The following is a 24,210-nucleotide window of genomic DNA, read 5'->3' as shown; positions in this document are numbered from 1 at the left end:
TCAGTCTTTTTGTTTTGCTTTGTTTTTAAATTTTTGTCTGAGGATTATATATTAGTTTTCTTTGTTCATTTTACTTTTTACTTCTAGCCTTTATTCCCTCATGTTTCAGTAGCTATGTACTTAATTAAGTCCAACAATAACGCAGAAGGTAAAGGTAGAAAAAAAAAAAAAGAAAAATTCTGATGTTCATATTTCATTAATAGTGAAGGAAGGAGGGCAATGTATGCAATGTGGATATTGAAAGTCCAAAAAATTATTTTAAGACTGGGGAGATTATGAAGAGAAAGCAGTGGTGTACTGTAAAATTGGTTATTAAATGGTTGGACTGGGCAAGTCTTCTTTTTATAACTCATTTTAAAGAGATCTCAAGTTCTTAGTTGCCAACAGGAATTATTGAATTATTAATACCAACTTGTCTCAGTAGTGTCACAAAGATCCCAGTCTTTTGAAAATATGATATTTAACACTCAAAAACTACAATTTGCACTTCGTGTCATAAAAAGATAAGGGGTAGGCTGAGAAACAGATTTAAGTGCTGCATACTTGATCACTACATGTAGCTGAAGTAGGAGCTGTGGCTGAGTTAGGTCCCCAAGTTATTTTGCAGTGTGAAAAGCAGGTGGAGAGTAGATGTCTCAGAAGGGAACTCAGCCATGTGTAGGCTGTGTGGAAGGATGCTTAGCCGCTGCGTGACTAGAAAGACTACACAAGCACTCCTTTGATCAGTTCTGTGTTGTCTCAGGTGGAGGGTGTCCCGATGAACTCTTTTCTGAGTAATGCTGCCAATTCAACAGAGGAGGCACAGACTAACACTGACCAGAACAGCCTGGTGTAAGGAACATCTCTGAAAGGTAGGGGATGAGAAAGACACTGAGAGCAGGTGACTCACTACCTAGACGGTTGTCTTATCCACTAGCAAACGTACAAAACAACACAAAAAGGCAGCAGCTCTCCCTCCTGCATTTCCAGTGAATTCCCTTTCGATATGCTGACACAGAACACCCAGTAGATTAAAACATACTCAAGCAAGGCAGGTGAAGGAGGGCTTACTGTGAGGATGGGCGCTGGGTTTTAAACTTCTGCAGAGTGGGTTGGAAGAGCTTCAGTTCCCAGGCAAAAGCCAAAGCAAAGGAGCTCAGGAACCTGCAACTGTTGTAGAGCTGAGTGCCAGCAGAATTAGGCAAGGGCATCAAGGTTGAAGGCTGAGAGACAAGCACCTACGTTCTGCAATTAGCCTCATCTTGCACTGTTCTGGCATTTTATGGAGCCATTCCTTGGTCATTACAGCTTGCTGCAGAGGGTGAATATGTTCCTGCTAAGGGCCACTGAAGACAACAGCTTTCTGACAAAGCAGTAATTATTTATAATGCAGACAAAAGTGTTAAAAAGATATATTGGCAGGAAACTGAAGACGGCAAAGTTCAAACACAAAAGATGTAAATTCCTAGTAGTGAATCTATTTAAAAACAAAAACAAACAAACAAAAAAAAACAGAGCAGATCACTAAAGAGTGTAAGAGATTCCTAATTAATAGAATTGTATAAATCAAGGTCTTTTTTTTTTTTTTTTAAACAGTCAGCCACAACTTTGAAGAGCAGGAAGAGGAATCCCTACAAAAAAATCCCATGGATTATGGTTTCATAAACAGTACACGACTTTATTAGTCCATTCTAATCTTTAGATCTATGAATTTATGAGAAATTTAAAATACATTTTGGATTAAATTTCAATTCATATCTATAATTCCAATTTATCTAAGGTAGATTTTCATTGGCTGTTTCCTCAGATAAGTATCAGTCCTACTTAGTTTCCCTTCCCTCACACAGTCATAATGTAATTTAAATATATTTAATCAATTTCTGACTGAGAGCAGTGTTTAAGCATAAACTTAAGCATATAACTGGAGCCATTTCTTGTTCAGACAAGGGGAACTCTTACTATGAACAGTTAATGTATTTCATCTGTAACCATTGCTTGAGGCAGAAGGTGCAGACATTGATTAGTAGCTTGCAGAGGAGACACACAATTCTACTTAAGCGGAAGAAAAATCAGCAGTTTTATTTCTCAGAACATATGGTTTTATTATCTGAATGACAGTTTCAAAAATATACCTGATATAAACAGAAAACAAAGAATCACTTGTAAAGTGGAAAGACAATACTATAATAAATGTAGGCACAAATGATTTCCTTTACATGTATATTTATGTGTACAGACACATAAATATGCGTATACACAAGCAGATATAGATACTGATTTTTCAATGGGCCTTTTCAATAGCTAAGATGGAGCCCAAGGAAAACTATTCTGAAAACTAATGGCCTTTCTCCAATTTCTCTTCTGTAACTGAAGAGTAACTGAGGCCTGAGGGAAATGAGCTTGAGCATTCGAGTCTGGTAGGAACAGAGGAGGAGGATTTCTTGGGATATGGTTACAGTCCACTTATGAACATAATAAATGTTGCTTGCAAAAATGGAAATAACCTTAAAATAAACTTCACCATTAAAAGTAAAAATGAAAATAATCTTCCTTATATTATATTTGTACATTAGTTTTGAAATGCTGACATTTTTCCACAGACAGGTTTTTCTGTGAATTGTGATAGATTGTTTTGCTACTGTAATTCCCTTGCTTTAGAGAAAGAGCTTGGTTTTCAGACAGTCAGCTTTTTATTGAGACAAAAGAACGAAAACAGGCATGAGACTGTCTCTTCCAGTGTATTTTTATTTACACTTAGTTCTTGTTATGTTTTGTCAAATATGAACATTTTATAGATAAAGTACTTCCACAGTTCCAGAGAGAAATAGGCTTGTCTCCAGGTTTTAGCTGGACTGTTCTCATATGCTTGCTTTCCCTTGTAAGATGGGCCTTAGCTATACAATAAACTATGTTACACATTGCTTTGCATTAAAAATTGACTGCATTCAGAGATTCACTACATTCAGTTCCATAACAGTGTCACTCATGGCTGAAAAAATAACTCTGAAGATAGGATTAATGTATATAATCCCTTTTTATAGTGTTGTTTTTCAACATGAGAGGTTATTCTTTTGAATTCACAGACCTCAGTTCCTAAACCCAGGGGCTTATAGCACTGCCTGCTAACAATTCATTAATACAAAATGTTCATCTTTACTAGCTAATCCAACATGATTTTGAGATTTTCACTGACTTTTAACTTTTTCCATGCCAATACGGTATTTATCATACTAGCACTGACACATGATTTGTCATAAAGCACAATACAGTGATACATATACACTTCTGGGATAATCATTTACAAGTTTAACATATCTGAAAATTTGCCCTTATCTGATCTGTGATATTTTCACTTCTTACTTAGTAAACTAGTAATGTGCAAGAAAATGTCATACCATATAAAGGATAAACTAAGGATTGATGCAGCCAATTCTCCAGGGGTGGCAAACCCAAATTAACTAGGAGGCTGTGAAGATGCATCTGGACCCTTGTCTCTGTCTCTCCTTCTCCCTGTTAGCATAACAAAGTCAGTTCAACTGAAAGGCCATATTGGGAGGTGGAAACGAGCTTGCAAATATGTTACATTTTTAAAAATTAATGATTTGTATCTCCCTATGGAAATGAGAGTATTGCTAGATTGTGACAAGCAGTTCTTCAAGAGCTAAATCCTGGAAGGACTCCAGACTGAGGTCACTGGCTTTCTGCAAAACCAGCCTGCAAAACTGGGAGGTATTTTACAGTCTATGCTGCTGAAAAATGTATCTATCTTGGCAAAATTTTCTCATTCAACTTTTTGACCTTAATCCTTCTACCCTCTTGAAAATTATCACATACACTTCTGAAAGCAACCTTCTTTTCCACCAGTGGCTTTTTCCACCAGACAAAAAAAAAGATTTATTTTTTCTTGAGAACTACATGTGAAGGAAAACAATTCTTTTTTCAGTTATTAATTATTAACACAAGAAAACAAAGTTTAGGAAGCTACTATTTATGTTGTTTCTACTTTGTCCCTCCAGAGTACCCTTCCAAATACCTTCATTCCAAGCATTAGAAAATGCAAAGATGTACATTGCAGCCACTGTCCAACGGACTTGAAGAACTCTCTAGAAACACAGGCTATGGCTCATAAAAACAAGAATGTGCTAAGATTCTTGCTAAGATAAAACAACTGTGCTAAGAAATAAAAGAGAAATATTACACACAAGACAGAACAGATGCCATTATCGCTTAGCCCTGATGAACCAGCTAAAAGCAACATCAGTTTATTTATCCATGACAGAATAATATATTTTGGTTAAAACCAAAACAAAACTCTGAAGCACTGAAAAATTTCAGAGCTATGCCTCAGCATGTCCAAATGCTCTGTGTCAGCTACTTTCTCAGAAAGGGTATTGAGGGCTACGGAGGCAGCACTGGCTGATCATTTATCATCTGTACCACGGCACTGATGCCACTATGCTGGCTTACTCCCATGCCCCTCTTCTTGCTTTCAGTCTGTGCCTTGTGCTGGAAAGTACAGAAGATAAAAGTAGCAGGACCCCTGCCCTAAATAAAATAACTGAGTAAACAAACAAACAAACAAAAAGAAAGAAGCAAGCTGGCAAAGGAAACATAAATTAGCTGGTCTGCTTTACTGGAGATGGGTACCGGAAGAATGGAGGATGGTGATTGTTAGTATGCATATACCTGAAGTCACCATGTGTCATTTTGAAATTTGGGCAACACCAGGACAGTATGCCAAAGAAGGGCAACACCAAAAATAGTGGCATAGAACATTATTAAGGCTGTGGTAATAGAGAAGTCACGGTTTTTATTTTATTTTATAAACAGATTCTTAACAGTGGAATAATTGCTGTGATTTTATTTTTCATCCTCTGTATACCAGGTCTGATCTAAATCAGCCTGGTGTAACTTCTTTGAGCATAACCCTACTTTTCTTTAAAAAAGCAACTACAGCAAAACCACAACAACGTATAAAGAAACAAACAAAACAAAAGTAGTTTCAAAAACCTGAATAAACCTTACTCAGTTTCTAAAATTTTAGGTTCCTTTAAAACTTTAATTACTCACTGCTGCAGATGTGCAGGCATTCAAGATAACATAATTATAACTGATTCAGCACGTATGCCAAGGTAGTTCCCTTGTGAAATGATGGTTTATTGTTTTCTAATGTCACTGTAGATCAAAGAGAAATGTTTCAAACTGTCTTCATGGCATGAGACATTGCATATCAGAGCCATCAGATCACCCAAGTTGCTCTCTAGGAGGACTGCTCCCCTCCATAAACAACTAAAGTTACATAGGAAATACATTAAGAGAGATTTCTGTACATACAGACAATTGCACAGAATTTCTGGCTGAGGGCACATTTATTGAATTACCTCCAAACTGCAACTCTATCCACAAACTAACAATCACTCAAACCCTGAACAGTCTGGAAGCACGATCATGCTCATTACTCATACTGAACGAAAAAGTCATCTCCTGCTACAGGAGCATTAACCCCAGGGCCAGCTGGAGGTGCCCGGAGCCCGGTACCACTGCAGGTTGGACATGAGATCTCTGAAAGAGGGAGCAGCAGTCCCTGCCCCGCACTGCTCCCTTCCTACCCCCTACCCAGCCGCTGCCGCACCACAGCCCGCAGCACCTGTCTGAGGAGGCCGTGAGCTCCAGGCTCAGCACGAGCACACGAAGGCAGCTCGGGCCTGACACTGGCAGCCCAGGAGGGCAACTTCATGGCTCCAAATACTTGAGGAAGGAAGCGCAGAAGTCACGGGCAAGCAGTGGTCAGGGGAAAACAGGAGTGAGAATGAACAGCAGGAGAGGGGCATGAGAGGCAGGAGATGGAGGTTTAGGAAAAGCGGTGATACGCAAGAGAGCAGATAATTGATATTTGAGCTGTGCAGTCCAGAAAGACAGTCAATTCTCAATTACCCATGGATGATTTAACCTGAATTCTGGATTAAGTACTGCATGGGCTAGAGACACTAAAGCTGATTCAGTAAAGAGCAAGCTTAGGTCAGATAGACTTAACTAATGCATGCAGAGCACTGTGTGAACACAGCTATGTAATTTCTGGGGCCAGCTGAGCAGTACGGTGCCTTTCAGGAGCAGCCTGAGTTAATGAGACCTGATGAGTCTCAACTGACTGCATGCAGAACCACTTACCTTATCCTGCATCTGCTCCCCAGCTTTATGTCATTGAAAACAGCTGCAACGAGCCTATCTGTTATCAATGCACCTCCACAGTACAGCAGTGCTACTAGCATCCCTGTGTGTATGCAGGTGAGTGATAGAGAAAGAGGTCGGAGTCAGACCTTCACTGTTGCATATTCCATATATTTTTCTTAAAGGTACAACACTTGTGGATCATCTTCATGGAGCATTCTAAGGATTCCTGTACTAATGGTCCTTCATAATTTAATCTTAAACATATTTCTTATTATTCATTCTGGAAGGATATTTTCAAATATTTGTTCACTATTTCAACCTCTATGTCACTGCTTAGTCTGGTTATTGATTAGAACTTGCTGTCAGCAATCCTTTTAGCTATCTATTTGTTGTTGTTGCTCTTCCCTACATCTTCTACCATAAAAATATACATAGATAGTAGGTATTTGAAATGTATATATGTATACATATATGTATACACACACATTGACACATATATATGTATAGGTAATATGAATCAGTAGTCAATAATCTGATAAGGAAGTATACTCATCACAGGTGGCCTAACCAGCTTCCTGCACTGTCATCCACTGTTATGCCACCATTGGCAACACGTTTCAAACCTACTGCCCAGTTCTGTTCTGCAACACTGTACAAAGCAGAGATTATTCTCGCAGATGATCTAAGGTTTGTAATCATTTTGGTTGCAACATTTAAAAAACAAAACAAAAAAAAAAGCTTGTTCTAGCACTAATCCTAGCTGACATCTTCAAGGCAGAAGGTCTCTGTGTGAAAGAAAATAAACAAGCAATATAAATTTTACTTGTTGTAGGACACCATTTTTACCTAACTCAGAATGAACTGTAATGTGGCAACTCATGCATTTCAGTTGTAATACCTGAGAACTTGCTTAAGCGATCTCCTAGTCTTTCATAGTTACCTTTGAGAACCTGAAATGGATGAGTATTGTTCACTTTTGAAAGAAGGATAGAGAACCCAAGAAATTTTTGATGAATAAGTCTGAGTTCTGTTCTAAAACACATTATCCATCAAACAATCTGTGAGCAAAGGAAAAAATAAGAGGTAGCAGCCAACAGTTTACCAAGAATAAGTAATAACCAATCAACTGACTTTCATCTGGAGCATAAGATTTGTTAAGTGAACAACAGGTAGAAGTTATGTCTGATACCCTGAACAAGGCTTCTGCCCATGTGAAATTAACACAAGCAAGCTAGGAAATTTTCATCTAAGAGGAAATTAAACTCATTGAAAAGCATAACTTAAATGAAGTACTATGTGGAAAGGCAATACCAAGTGAAGTTATGTACAGATTTGTACTATATCAAATATTAATCACTGTTTTAATTAGTTGCTTGGTTGATGTAATAGATGGTAGATTTAGTACAATCTCAATGATACCAAACCCAAAAAGCTGCAGACACTCAAGAAGACAGGAACACAGTTCAAAGTGGTCTCGAAAAAAACTAAGAATTAATTCAATAAATGCAAAGCATTCAAATAACTTAGCTGAATAAACTGGATGAACATAGAAATGGATTGCAAATGACTGGACAGATGGTCAAAAGTCTAGAAACAAGGAAAGAAATTAAAACAAACAAACAAACAGGATTTGTTTAGTCTAGAGAAGATTGAATTAACTCAGTATCTGCTTTAAAATATATAAAGCTATTGCTGAGAGAAAGAGAATAAACTGTTCTCAATTTTCATGGTGGTGACATAATTAGCCTAAATTGCAGCAGGGGATATTAAGGTTGGAGAAAAACATCTTTTGAGCTGCAAGGACTGCAAAGCAGTGAAACAAAATTTCTGCAAAGCTACAGAAAAAAATCCTGACTTAAAGAGCAGGTTAGACAGAAATTGGTCAGAAATTATTTAAGTCTAGCTGATCCTGCCTGAGGCAAAAATCTGGACTATACAACCTTTCAAATCTCCTTCAAGACATAATTATTACACCTATCATTTCTTTATGGAAAAACAAATACAAAAATAAAAAAAAAAAGCATGGAAAATAACATCGAATGCTGTGATAATTCATAGCATCATTTTTCACAGAAGTTGAACTGTTGGTTTGCATAAAAATATGATCAAGTACATTTCCTATAGCTAACACATTTTCAACTTTTAATTACTTGATAGCAATACGGAAAAATGAGAAAGGGAGAATGAGAAACAGCGCCTGCAGACTGGCTGACTATATTAGAAGAATACCACTTACTAAATAATTTTTTGCAGTTTCCCAAATCAAGCAACTTTCTCTGAGCTAAGTTACTGCTGTTGAAATCGGTCCCTCTTTGTCACTGCAGTTTCTCATAGTATGGTATTTTCACTGGAATGACAGTGCAAAATAGTTGGGTAGCACTTCATCTTCTCTGTTTTTTCTTCTACAGCAAACTGCCAGCCTCAATTTCTTAGCTAAGATTTACAGAGCTTGCTTTACTTTAACTGGCATACCAGGTTTCTCAGAAGTTTTGGGCAGAATGGTAGTTAGATGTGCATTGTAACATATGGATGCATAGTATATGGGAAAGATAGGTTGTGTGAGTGCTGGGATACCATTATATATTTAAAAGTATTTCATATTGCCTAATACCAGTTAATCCCAACAATTAACCTAGAATTCACATTCCAGGTCTAATGAATATGATGAGCCTGCAATCAGGAGTAACACCAACTGAAGAGGGAGATCAGAGATGTTGTGATGGCAGGAGGTGACAGTAATGCAAAGCTTCAGTCACACAGTGTTGTGATTCTGAAACTGGCAACGTCAGGCATATATGCCTGCCTTCCCCATCTGGTAAATGTTGGTAAAAACCACTCTGAAGAATAAAATTAACACCTCCTATCATATGTTTGGAAAGAGCTAAGATAGCTTTTTGTTAAAGGAAGTCTTGGGCTTATTTAAAGAAATCAACAAGCATGCAGAGAAGGATGATTTGGTTCAGGCAGGTTATGTGAATATCTGAAATATTTTTGAGAAAGTGCCAAAATAAAATAAAATTAAGAAACTTGGTAATGTTACATAAAAAGAAAGGTTTTCTCCTTAATACCTATCTAAATGGTGGAAAAACAGAAAAGTGACAGTAGGCACGTACTCTATTCTTGCAATGGAAATGCATTTAAAACAGATGAACGAAAAGATTTATATTCGTAGCAGGTGGTAAGTATCTGGAGCTTGCCGCCACAGGAGGTTGTGAAGACCAGCAGCTTCAGAGACAACCCAGACAACAGGGCTTATAAAAAGATGCTACAAGGCACTAATGTGTCTCCTGATATCGCTAAACCAGCATCTATGGATGCAGAGGGTGGGGGCTAAGGCAGTACAAGGGGAATGCCGCAGCAAGATGGTGCACTCCCCTTGCGTGGCCTGGCCAGCCAACACCACTAGGCACACCTTGCCAGGCGAGGCAGAACTCTGTTTTGCCCCAGTAAGGTATTTCTTATGTTTCAAGTGTAATGAGACACAATTTTGGTCCCTTTTAGAAACCTGGTTATTCTTTTGTTTGTTGTAGGTCTAAAAATGCCAGTTCTGTGGATTTAAACACTGAAAGATCTCCAGCAAACATAGAGTTAATGAGACTTTTTTTTTTAAGAGTAACGTTGTTCTCAACCAAATTCATGCCAAATCCTATATATAATGTTTCATTCTTTTTCTAAATTATAGGGAAATCTGTAGCGTTATAAATAGATCCTCTTTCAGTAGTAAACAGGAAAAGGGTTTGATTTGTTACTGTGTTGGCATAATATATTATTTATGTTACTAATCCATATTTTTTTTCTAGCTGCTGCTAAGAAGACTCTCCAAACACTTGACTTTTTATCTAAATCAAGAAAAAAAAAGTACTAAAATTCCTTTCACGTCTGCATCATATTCCAATTATTCAGTCATCACAATTTTCCATTGAAATGAGAAAGTCTGAACAAGTTGACAAGGTTGAGGCAACACAAACAGTTCAGCTGAGAATCCAACTGCATCTCCCCCTAGGGAGTAAAAGGGCATAAATTCTCTGTGTCTAAACAGATTGCTCCCAACTGGAGCAAGGGGGAAAACAGAAACCACATCCTAACTCCCCAAATTGTGTTAGTGATGCAGACCTTCTCAGACACCACAACAGAAATCTGTTCCTTGCTGAGGCACTGTGGCTTGGAAGATAACAGACCAAAATGACTGAACCTATTCATAATGCACAAGACAAACTTTAAGAATTACAGATGTCATAAACCATGTTGAAAACAGTAATAAACTTGTAACAAGGAAAAAGAGGAAAAAAATAGGTAAGTCTTTGTACCCAGCTCTTACAGAAGCTGCTTTAAAATCACCCTTTCATATTTGGTCTCCCTAAATATTAAATACTACTTCACTAAGTGGTGTTTCTTAGAAGCAATATATGGCTTTCTTCCTGACCAACTCAAATAAAGAGCTCTGTGCTGGAAAAGGCATACACATCTGCTTATTAACAGGCTTGTTATTCCTGTTCATTGCTCCTGAACTGTACAAAGAAGCCATTATCACCAAATTACAGTCTACAAAATGCATGGAAGAAAAACTTGGATGATTTGGATGGAGACAAAACAATACATCATATGCACAACGTTATGTTGAGAGTTTTATTAAACAAAGTTGTAAGGAAAGTCACATATCTTTTTCCTCTCTTGGCTGTCACTTTATCTATTTCCTATGCTCCATTACCTCTGCACAAGCCCAGGAGGTGTTTGCACATAATACCATTTCATTCTTGACTGAATTTACACTGAGAGTTCCCCTCATATTATGCATACATACAATTTTGCATTTTATCACCTCTCAAAAAATCTTCTGAACCCCAAACAATACTTCGGGAGGCATACCTTCTAACCGCATTTTGAAAAAGGATCTTTTTAGTCTATAAAGATGCAAAGACACAAGACTTAAGTTCAAGAAATCTTTCTGCATTACTTATTTCCTAAAGGGACATAATTATAATACATTGTGCATGATTGTTCTCCTTTTGAAACTGTGCTCCTAAGTAGCAGTTGTGAGTAGATTAATGCCAGAACAGATAACAGTCTCCTCTTTGATGGTTAAATGGCTTGGATATCTGAGATAACGTCTAACATTTCAGCAGCAAGAAACATACAATAATTTTTGCTACAATTGGCACCAATTTTATGCTTAAGAATAGGAATTACGAATAACGTTGTCATTGATCAATGACATACGCCAGGAATTTGTAATGCTGCTTAAGTGTGATCAAAATAAGTACAGCACTATGGGTATTCTGTGGGTTTTTGTTTGTTTGCTTGTTTGTTGCTGTTGTTTGGATGGTTTTGTTTTGTTTCATTTGTTTGTTATTTTTGTTGTTGTTGTTTGGTTTTGTATTAATAGAATCAACAGTGTCTAAATAATTTGTAAAAACGTATGACGACAGGATCCCTGCCCTGCACAGTTTACAAGCTTTTTTTCATTAAAAACTCACGTAGTAAATCTGCATGATATCTGAGTGTCAGAACTGGCAGGTATCAATGGTAACAGAGTACACCAGAAAGGATGAAGAAGATAATAAACATCTCTGTATTTGGGTGGATAAATTAAATGTATTATTTGTTGTACTTTATAGTCTGGGTTGGATGGGGTTAGAATTAGAGGATCTTTAAGGTCTCTTCCAACCTAAACCATTCTATGATAATCTTACTTTTTCAGAGAAAATAGGTATGTAAAACAGCAAGATTTCTGAATAAATACATTTTGTTTCCTTATTGTATATTTAATGCACTGTATTACAAAAGGAGTGTATGAGATTATTTTTTTAAATGTTTCATGTAAACATACGACCTGTCAAAGCAGATCTTTTTTTTTTTCTTTTCTTGTCCTGAAAAATGCTGTACACACACAACCTTGATGTACATCACATTTATTTCTATTTCTGTCTTACCTCTTCCATTCCGTTACTGAAATAACTAATAGAAATTCGAAGGTTTGATGAACAATTCCAAAGTACTGTGTTTTCTCTGTATTAAGATTACATGGCATGATTTGGGTAGCAGGGGGACTGTAGCGACTGCTTCTGTGAGCAGAGCCCAGCAGTTGCCCCGTGGCAGACCAGATCTGGCAGGAACTGCCGCCCGCCCGTGGGGGCCCCGTGCTGGAGCAGTTTGCTCCTGGGGGATGGATGGACCCCGTGGTACGGAGCCGTGTGGGAGCAGTGCTGGAAGAGCTGCTGCCTGTGGGCAGCCCCCGCAGGCTCAGTTCGGGAAGGACGGCATCCCGTGGGAGGGACCCCGCGTGGAGCAGGGGCAGGGAGTGACCGTGAAGGAGCAGCCAAGACGAAGAGTCAGGGACTGACCGCAGCCACCATTCCCCGTTCCCCTGCGCTGCTTGGGGATGGGGGGGGGGGAGGGTGAATGGGGAGAAGGTGGTTTCAGTTTGCTTTTAGTCTCTCATTGCTCTAGTCTGTCAGTAATATGCAATAAATTACGTTAATCTTCCTATGCCAAATCTGTTTTGCCTTTGTCAGCAATTGGTGTGTGATCTCCCTATCCCTATCTCAACCCATGAGCACTTTTTCATATTTTCTTTTCAGTAGGGGGAGTGAGAGAGAGGGGACTAGTGGAGTTTAACTGCCCATCAGGTATCAGGTAGATCGTGAAACCACCACAATCATAAAATGAAATTCAGTTTTTCACAGAATTATAGAATTCAGTTAATGTGATTCAAAGTGCTATTCCCATTTCCCCAGAACTGCAAGGAGTAGAAGCGTAAACTTAGCTGGATTTTTCTCATAGAGAACTTTATTTTAAATAATGTTTGGGGGGGATTTTGATCATTATTTTTACATGACAGAGATGTTAGCACTGAACTATATCAAACTAAGAAAGTGAACTTTAACATTAAGTATTACTATATTGAAAAAGTTCTATTTATTAACCTGGATCACTGCCTATACATATCCTAGTTTTTCCTCATCAAAACACAGACGTGAATGCCTACTTTTTTTGAAGATATGTAAGCCCAATTAAAAAATTGTTTGAGAAATTTTAATACAGATACTAAAAAGTAAAATGTAGTGGTTTAGAAATGACTTATTGAGGTGGACATTTGGCTTAATTTAAAATTCTGAAAAAAAACAGGTATTATTAAACATAATTGAAAAAAAATTGAGAAATTAGCTATTCCCATCTTTTACCACCTGAGATTACTTCATTATAAAACAAGAACTAAAAACTGGCTTTAACATATAACCTTTAACTTTCTCAGCATTTATTTCTGCATTATTTCAGTAAATCTCTTCCCAATTAGAACTGTTTTTTTCCTTTCCCCAAACAGAAGATTAGACCACAGGCAGACACAGCATGGTGCTGCCGAGCCACAGTATGCAATGGACAGTTCTTACAGGAACAGGAACCCTCTCTACTTAGTGCATCTCTCACTGGAGAAAAAGAGGTTTGGAAAAAGAAGGGAAGAAATACAGAGATGGATTGAAATTAAGTCAGAATATCTCCAAGGAAAAAAAATCCATAGCAAAATATTAAAAAGATCATCATTTTCTATTGAGTGTTGGGGAAAAGTGCTTGTTTTCACATTATTTTTAACAATCTATTACAATTCTTTTGATGTATGAGGAACTGAAAATGAATTCTGCTGTTCATTCTTTTTTCTTCTGAGATAGTAGTTAAAAAAAAAAAGTTGCTATTTAGACATTTTTTGTGCTGGAAATGATAATTAGAGTGAAAAAGTCTCATTATGCAATGACAGTAGAAGGAAAGAAAGTTGAAAATCAGCTGATTATTAATCATCATAACCTAAACGTCTATTTACCCATCATTCTGAAAAAGCTGAAGAATCATTTATCCTATACATTGTTAAACAGCATCCCTGAAAATCAGTCCTACAGTAAAGCCTGACCATACTGCTCTTGCACTTTGGAAACAGGCATAGAGTAAAATATGAAGCCAAGAGAAAAATTTACTTCAAAAAAAAAAAAAAACTTGCAAGAAAAAATACATGCTTTGTATTCTACACTAAGAGGTCTCCAAAGGCTGTCATGTTATTTTAATTAAGATTTGTGATTTTAAGATTGTCTAATGAAAGAATTTCAAAGGAATTAGGTAATGAGTACCCAAGGAAATTATAAAGTCAAGTGCACAACTTCCTTAGACTCCACTGACAATTCTGGTTTATGTATAAATCATCCTAATGATTAGAGACAATGTAGTTTTATACAAAAATACTCATAATTAAAATATAAGAATTCTTACCATGAAAAGAATTACTGGAAAATAATTTCATAAAAAATAAAGACAAACATACAGAATGAACCAACATGACTGAATCGATGTTTCAACATGCTAGATTTTGTTTAATCTCAGCTAGACAGCTTAAAAGAATCACATTTGTTAGACATCATTCTCAGAAGATGAGTAATGTTTAATCTCCGCAGATTAGTGAAAACGTTATCATCTAAAAACTTCTTCAATCTGGGTGAAGGGGGGAGGGAGGAGAGAGAGGAGCGGAGGAATCGGGGACATGACGGGACACGCTGGCACTACATTTGCATAAATTCATCTAGATAGAAAAACAAGAGCAACCTTCTATCTTATAAATCTTTCTCCTTCACTGAATTTTAGCCCTTCATCTATATGGACCTTAAAATACCTGTGTCTGAAAGGAGATGAACCAACAGGCTTGCAAACTTCGCCAATTTAAAATTTAACATTTCATTTTCCTGTTCTTCCTATCCCTTACTTTCCACCAACATTTCACCTGTCTTCTCTTAACCACAGCCATAAGACCTGTGAGACAATTTCAGATATATTTTCCCCAGCTTAAAGAAATGACCTAAGTCTTGGTTGAAACCACTTATAAATATGCAGCTTTTTCCATCCACATACATTACCACTATTATGATTTAAATGTACAAAACCCCACTTATTCTTTTCCTGCAAGCCCTGTTCTCTCTACATTGATCCTATCAACAATACCTGTTGTGGACTATTATTGCAGATGTGCATAGTTCCGGAACAAGCAGTTTATTACAGCTAAGCAGAAGTGCCATTTCTGAGGTTGTAACATCAGGCCCAACATGGTATGATGTACTTCACAGCCATTTCTCAAATGGGCCAGCTGGCTGTGTTCGTTCTCTTTTCATCTTCCACTGCCTCCAAAGCACTCTCTCTTGACTTGCACCAGTGTGCACAAGAGATCCTCTTTACTAAATTGTTACTAAGCTTACCAATTTACTTTGCTCTAAATTAACCCAGGAATATTTAAAAGATAGCAATGGCTGAGACAGTTACTTTTATTAAACTGACTCACAGCAGTTAAGCTCTCAGAGTTAGCACCTAGTACGTGTAGATATCGTTTGATTCTCATGCATCTATATTGTTGTTCATTATCACATGCTTTAACAACAGGTCCGGAAAAAAAAAAAAAAAAGAAAAAAAAAGCCCCATCCGAAAACACACCAGGCAAATAAGCAAGTAATTCTTATGGGTTCTGATGCACTGGTATTTCTTTGCAGAACACAATCACTTTGTCAGAGCTGAATCCCACATCTGAATATCATTACAGGAATGTGCCAAATATACCAGTTTTCATCACAGAAATATTATGCCATATGGGCCACATATGAAGAGGTAGAAGGATTTATAAGAACAGTTAAAAATGCTATCAGTGCTGATCACGATGCTCAGTAGGAATTTAAGACAGACTGATAAGATGCCACAAAGGAAAAAAGTCCTATTCACATGCTCAAACATATGTCGAAACGTTGGACATTTACACTGAGACCTAGCTCCACACTGTGCCACCTTCAAACTATCTGAATAAATGATTCTGTGACATACCTAGTAAGATATCTCTGGAAACTCACAACAGGCCAAAACCCATCATTCTTCCCCACAAACAGAGAAATGATTAATTTCATCCTCTATTTATGTGGGTTTTTTTTAATTTTTTTTTTACCTTCCTTGTTCCTTGGTGCAAAAATATAACAGATTTTTCTCTGAACAAGAACATGAAACAAAAGTGGATCTTTGTGCTTCTTCAGAACCATTTTTTCCAAAATATTGAAACCAGCTTCTACTGTAATTAGAAATAAGTGCTGATCATATTTTTTTTTCAGAGAAACAGTGTCAAACTGTCCTGTTAAAACATCAAAAAGAAGACACTTTGAACATGAAAATACAATTTTTCACTTTACTACAAATAATATTGGAACATGATTTTTCTTCTTTCTTTCCTTCTTTCCTTCTATACAGAAATCAAATTAAACTATAACCTGGGGCTATGGTATTCAGGGGTGACAAAGAAGACATGTAGATCAGACAGAGGGAAATCAGGCAGCTTTCCAGTGTTCCAAAGGAGTAACGTCCTTTGGAATACAGATCTTTTGGTCTGGATATCCAGGGGCTAATGAATGGTGGGATCTTGTTGTTGCACAGTACTGGAAACCTGCTTGGTTTGCAGGGTTATGTCATGAATCTCACTCGGAGTATTTGCAGAGTCACTGTGTTGCCCATGGCATATTCTAGCTCCCTCCAATTTTCCAGTAGGAATGTGCCCCACCACAAAAACAGGGATGAGTTGGACCAAGTGTAGATATCCGTATCTGAGCTTGTCACCCAGTATATATTGAGAGAAGCAAGCCATTTCAGGGAGCAAATCACCTCACCTACTTTCGATGCTCACTTCAGAGCTAGAACCGTGGGCTAAACCACAGACATGCCTGTTTCTTTCTACTGACTTTGGAGATGAGTCTTGGTCAAGTTGTTAATCGACTTAGAATACTTGAATTTTAGGCAGTTAAGGTCTACTCAATGATAAATCAGAGAAGCGTGTATATATATAGTTATAAAAACCTCAAATGGAATCTGTATTTTTTTCAACTCATTATGCTTATGTAGGAAACATTTTCATATCTAGAAATCAGTTACAACTATTTCAGTGATTTTGACCATTCTACTGTGATATTTTGGTATGACTTGGTGTGTTTTATTGTGTGGTTCTTTGTTTGCTTGTTTTCATTATTTTTGTTAAGACATATTCTTTATTTTCTCTTGTTAATCACTTTCCACATTCCTGTTATCAGCAAACAAGGCCAGATCTGTGAAATGCTGAACAATTACAACTCTCAATTCTGTTGCTCTCCAGCATCTTTCTAGTATTGATTCTATTACCTAATTTCTACTTCAATGGATTTTTTTAAAAGGAAATCTACCCAAGGTTAGCATTGCACTGTATTATTGTGGATCAAAGCGCATTTATTACAAACTCATGATTGATTTTTAAGAATTGACATAATCAAAAAGCCTAATATCTGTAGTCATTAACAAATCAACAATGAAAATTTGGGATAGTTACACCCTGCCTAGTTAATTAAGCACACAAAAATGAATGGCAAATATTAAATATTTTTTCTTGTCACCCTGAATGGTCCTCCTTCCTTTTATTGACTATTTCTGGTTGGAGATTTTACAATAATCCCTCAAGAAAAAAATGGACAAGAATTATCTTTTCTTAAGCTGTACTTTTGTGAGCAGCACATAACTGCAACAACTGAGTCTGTTTATGCATTAGTAGCTATCAGCAAAACTTTTCTTAAGCAAATAGAGTAGATAGTTGCAATATTTGAACTTTATAAACCTCACTATGAATTCTATTCAGCTGGAAGATTTGACAAGTCCAGAAACATGAAAAAGAAAGTTGAGAGCTCAGTGAGGTGACTAAACCACTATGTATGAAGCTCACATTTTGCTGCACAAAATCTTTCATATAAGCAGAAAGCACATGAACATTAGGGGTGCCATGGTGATAAGCTAAATTGATCTTTTAGCTCAATATGAGCAATGGTCCAAAAAAGCAGCAGAATACAGTTCTAGGAATTGATTTGTTACCTTGCTTATTGTATCAGCTAGCTACAGAGACGGATGACATGTTTGAGTAAGCTGAAATAGCCTAGATTTACTACAGAAATAATTAAAAAACAACACAACAAAAAAACCCACTAAGTTCTTCAGAACTCAGTTGTTTAAGTGCTGAATTCTCTGGTTTAATTCAGAAAGATGCTTTAAAGTATTTCTTTAGGAAAACATGTAGTCATTTTGCTTTTAATGGAAATATTTTCACATTTCAAGCTCAATGTTTACTCAGCCATTTTCTTGGATTTCATTGCAATGCATAGTAACCTGCAAAATTAATACTGTTTATTTACATTGTAAATTTGTTGTTTGCAGATAGGAGCGTTTGAGAGTTTATTTTGCAGTAGTGAAGGTAGGTTTGTTTTTCTATCAAACAAAACAAAAACAAACACAATCATTCCCCCTACTGACTTATGAAAAAACAAAAAAAGAAAAAAAAGATAATCTAGTGTTTCTCCAACGTATTGTTAACCATTAACAAAGGAAATTAACTGTCAGAGGTGTTAAGCAAAATCAGACTTTTTGTCCTCATCTTCTACTTGCCAAAATTCAGTTTAGTATAAACAAAAGCAGAATCTATTGTAAAATAGATGGGCCAAAGGGGATTCTAGGCAACTGAAAACTGACCAGCCATATTCCAAAAAGGTGAGGAAGAATGTGAGGCAATGGTGTGATGAGCAGCTAAATTCAGAGCATGGTGTCCCTTTCTCCTCAGTCCCCAAAAATACCAACTTCCCAAGACGTGCAATGTCTCATTACTTCTCTCCCTCTGCAGAACCATAGTTTATTCATCTTAGATCTTATGATAACATATGCCTAGTGTAAATCAAATAAGAAATAAATGTGTATAGTGGTTAGGGAATGGAGACTGGTATTCAAGACCTCTGTGCCCCCGAAAACAATGATGCCTTTATTCCTTTTAGGATGTTTTTATAAATTTCACCTTAAGCAGCTCTACATAACATAAAATTTAAATATTTCACAGGAGCCTTAGTGAGCTAGATACCTGTCTCCTGCTGACATTCCATTGTGCACCCGCTTTCTGCATGCAGTGGTTCTGATTACTTCACATGAACGTTATGAAACAGTATAACCAGTAAATCACCAGAAAGCTCTCCATGAGAGCTTCTCTAAGTGCAAAAATTATTATAGCATTCCACGGGGAAAAGAGCAGAAGGAATTCCAAGAATTTAGTTTACTGGAACCGAAGCTAAGTCAATAGAAAGTAGCTATTTGACATATCCCACAGCTTAAAGAACTAGTGTGCTGTGTTTTTTTTTGAAACAATCCCTCCATGAAAAAGGATGATAATGACACTGCTGGCTGCTCTGCCTCAAGAGGGAATTGTCCATCTGCTAGCAAATCCCTGAATCTATATTATTATTAAGCAGTGTTTATAGAAGTAGCAGAGCACCCTTGGCACATGAATAAACCAACAGGACACATTTTGAGACAGTAGACTTTTTTAGTTAAGATTCTGGGATCGTTTTCTTTTCCTACATAAAAGAACTGTGTTTCAAGATCAGCTTTATTAGGAGGCTCTGCTGGGACTTGATGTTTTTATTTTCTTACAGAGGAAAACTTATTTCTCTGAGAAGAGCTCCATCTCCTCACACATAAAATAAGCAAATATACAATTGGTCCCTCTAGTTTTAATTTGCATTTTATGATTACAACTAGATTAGAATTTTATACATTGCATGATTATTTAGAATCAAGCTGCTTTTATACTTCTCACAATTTTCTAATAAAAACAAAATCACTCACAGCTTTGTTACTTTTGCTAATAATGTATATTAATATGAATAGAAAATATAGCCCCTTAACACTAGTGTAACTGCCAGATACAGATCCTCACTAGTATTTATAATTAAATAATTTGTCAAAAATATAAAAGGACTACTTCAGTCCTTAGAGCAAATTACAGTTGAGGTGGGAAGGGTGCAAAAGTATCATAAAGCCATGTTTCCCTTCCTTTAAAATATGTTTCACTGTCGAGATATCCAGCACAGAACCTTGCTCTTTACAAATAGCATTCATATATAATCACAGAATAATTTAGGCTGGAAGGGATCTTTAGAGATCATCTTGCCCTACCTACTTACTGCTCAAATGGGGCCAAATTCAGAGCTACTTCAGGTTACATGGAGCCCTGTCCAGTGTTGAACATCTCCAAGGATGGAGAACCCACAAACTCTCTGAACAGCCTGTTCCAGCATTTCAGTTTCTTCATTGTGAACATATTTTCTCCTAATATCTCATCAGAATTTCCTTTGCTGCTGCATGTGTTGGACTTGATGATCCTTGTGGGCCCATTCCAACTTGGGATATTCTATGATTCTGTGTGTCTGTCTCCTCTCAACCTTTTGCTGTGCACATTTGAGTAAAGTCTGGCTCTGCTTCCCGTGCAGCCTCCCATCCAGTGGCTATGGGCAGCAATTAGGTCCCCCCAGGCTCTCTCTTTCTAGGCTAGACAAGCCAGGTACCATCAGCCCCTCCTCGTGTACCAAGTGCTTCATCCTCTGCCCACCCTGCTGGCCCTGCACTGGACTCCCTCCATATCTTTCCTGTATACAGCAAAGCTTTCTTGAGCCCAGAACTCCAAATATAGTCTCACAGATGTTGACTAGAGGGAAATAATCACTTCCCTCAATGTGCTGGCTAAGGTCTTATTAAATGTAGCCCATCATATAGTTCAACTTTCTTGCCGACTGGGTATGCACGCTACTGATGAAGATTTTACACATTCTGCCTTCTTGTAGAGGGTCTAGCATGATGATGGGTCTCTGAGTTGCACATATTACCAGAATGCAAACATACATAGTAAAAAAATGATTTAGATAAAAGAGTAAGAGAAGTGAAGTCCAGTTTTGATGGAATAGGTCGTTTATAAGACAGGTCAGACTTAGCAACACAGAAAAATATATTTGTTATTAAAAAATGAAACCCCAGTGAAAAGCTTGCATTTCTAATACTCAGCATAGAAGCGTAACTGTAAATGGGTTCCTACACTCTTGTCCTTTCCCTTCTTAAACTAACAAGATTCCAGTTGAACTAATCATGATAATTTATCTTTTCCTGGAAGCTTATTTGGCAGGAATTGGGGAAAAAAATCAATTTATTTCACAATAAGCCAATAAAAGCAATCAGAGGAAAGTTATCTTTAGGCACAATGGTAGTATTAAGTACTTTTTGTTCGAAGGATGATTTACAGCCTGACTGAAAACTATTTGAAAAATGATGAAAGCAACTCTCTTACTTCAATGAGTTTAGAATCAGACCCTTAGAAGTAACATTTTATGCGTGTTCTAGTGATTAACATTATAGAGAAATAAGGATATGGCTGTTAATTGCTCTCCAAAACACAGTGTTTAGGCAGCTTTATTTTTTATTGTTGCAGAAAACAAATATACTCTCTAACATACCATAATGAGCTGGTCAACCTGTTCTAAAATATCAGCTTGCTTTATGTGCTACAAAGTATTAAAAAAGAGTCTCCTGACACATATTCTGCATCCCTTGAGGTCCAATTTTCAAACTAACAGAAGATACTTCTTTCTTTTTTTCCCCCTCTTGTTTCCCTTTAAAGACTCAGATTTCCAGGCCCTCTATAGCATCCTGCTTCATGGTCTACCCTTTAAGAATAAGCATAAAAGGCTGATAGACTTTTTTTTTTTTTTTTCATCTTTACTCTATTCTGTAAAAAAGCTAAAATCTTTCAGCATACAAACTTTGTAATTCCAACTTTTTAGTATATTTAGAACTCTATTCAGTAATTAGTATTTTACTCACTTAAAATACTGAAACCAGCCTTCCAGTACTTCTCATAAATTAGAATTAATTCTTAATTTAAAAGTCTAGCAGAATGACATTCTAAAATAAGAATTGTGCTAGATTTCCCATGTTAAACAGAACAACACTGAAAATACGCATAAAATTATGACAGTAGTCTCCTGTGTGAAAAAAAAAAATAAGGTGAAATTCATAGATATAATGGTGGTTTCCACACCATCAAAGTCATAAAGTCATTTGTAAAGTCATCTGTAGGGTTCTGCTAGCAGAGGAGATGCACAAAAATACCAGTGAACCATCCAACATGCTACAGAATCAGTTCTGGCTCTAGCCCTGCTTTGGGATCTCACGGATCCTGATCCAATAGTGTCTCAGGGAATGGCTGCAACTTTGTGTTTATATGGATAGAGAAGAACCTAGAGAATGTGAAGCTTCAAAAACAACCACTAAAGCAGCATGATAGCATGGAGGGAGGGACGAATGAAATGCGCTTCTGAAGTTTGATTCTGGAAGTATGAATATCATCTCCCAACTTACTGGCACCATACTTGGATTCTAGACTACTGAACTCCCTTTAAACACATGATAGAGTCATGGAATCATTAAGGTTGGAAAAGACCTTCAAGATCATCTGGTCCAACCATCACCCTACTACCAACACTACCCACTAAACTATGTCCCTAAACACCACGTCCAATCATCAGAACGCTAAAATGGAAAACATGCAGCTCCAGGTGTAAAATCTCCTATGATGTTTTTAAACAGTACATTATCTGTGTGTGGGTCTTTTTGTGCATATGTCACTAGTATGAAACTTCTTCATATCTATGTAGAACTTGAAGTACACTGTCCGAAAAGGTGAGGACTTCTCCTTATCTATAGCTTCCACTTCTGATATGAACTGTATGGACAGACACAAGTATCTGTGGCTGTATCTAATTTTTCATTCAACATGAGTCTACTTAGAGTGTACTGATTTACACCCTGTAATATAGAACTAGAATTTTTGATTTGGCAATTAAAGTGGCTTCTGTAAAAGCAGGATATAAATTTAGAAATCTGCATTTTTATTTAGACAAAAACTTACGTTGGAAAACAGTTTGGACAGAAAATTTACAATTCATCTGATCTATCAGAACATTAATTGTAAGGTTCCATACTAAGATATGTGTATAACCACAAAGTTGTTTACTAAGATGCACGGTATGTAACCATGGGAAAGGATAGGTAAAAAATCCTCAAACCTAGGAATGTCACTTAAGCCACTCTTTCATCTGAAGTCTGTTAACTGCACAGCGAATAAACCAATATTATCCTTAACAGTTCTTTTATTATCATCAACTGCACAGGATCCTCCACTATTGAAAAATCAATTCAGTAATTAATAGTGAAAACAATCTCTTCATTCCAATTTTGTTTACTTCTTTAATTGACAGAAGATCAAAACTATTTTTTGAGTATTGACAAATTAATTGAGTAGAAATAAATTACCCAAACTTTTTTGGATGACTACTTTAAGACCACACAAATCATTATCTAAAAGTATCTTTTCCTCTTCTTTACTTAAAAGTCTCAGTAACTAGCTTGGCTATGGGTCTCATTCTACACACATACTCTCTTCAGATGAATCCACTCTGCCACCCCTAGAAGCGTAGACTCAACCTCTGCTCTTAGAACCAAAAACTGTAGTCAAATTCATTAGTAATGTCACTTATTATTATAATACTTTGTACTACATAACAATATATTTTCATCTGGTACAGCCCAAACCCATGTTTTCAATAACTTATGTTACAAAAAGTTTACATGGACAGCATGCAAAATCCATGCAAAATCAATTCAAAATTTAAAGAGATTATAGTGTTTTGGTTTTTTTTTTTTTAAAAAAAAGAATTGTTAACTACCTTCACACTTCGCACAGCGTTCATGGTTTACTGCTTTCAGTAGAAATCTAACTATTCCAACTGGAAGCTTTTTTCAAAACATAATGATGCCAAAGCAGAGTTTCTGGGTAGGGGCTTTCTGTCATCCTGAATAAGGAAAGGTTTCTATTTTTCCGTAATACAGGAAAAGATAGTTTATCATCCTGTTCTCTGTCTACAATTTTCTCTTTTATGAAGAACCCCTACCTGACCATCAAATATAAAACAACTTGATCGTTTTGAAATAAGGACAATGAAATGAAGCAACAGTGTAAACTTAATTCTGTCATGTCCCTCAGCTACTTATATCTTGGCATATTATATATTCTCATTATTTCTCCCTGAACTTTACTTATAGATGAAGGCTATCTAAAGAAAAATTATATACGAGCCTCTTGTCAGCCTGCCTTATATCTATTTCTTTGTCATGAAA

The 24,210-nt window shown here is 36.7% G+C and overlaps 1 protein-coding gene across 23 annotated transcripts in view; it reads right to left on the bottom strand.

Annotated features, from left to right (window-relative positions):
* Window positions 1-24,210, bottom strand: part of DMD (dystrophin) — a 1,241,121-nt gene that overhangs the window by 312,190 nt on the left and 904,721 nt on the right. The window lies entirely within an intron of this gene.

The sequence above is a fragment of the Anser brachyrhynchus genome (assembly GCF_964034855.1).
Source record: "Anser brachyrhynchus genome assembly, chromosome: 1".
Classification (NCBI taxonomy): Eukaryota; Metazoa; Chordata; class Aves; order Anseriformes; family Anatidae; genus Anser; species Anser brachyrhynchus.
Note: the sequence above shows the minus strand (reverse complement) of the source record. Positions and strands in the feature narration are given on the sequence as shown.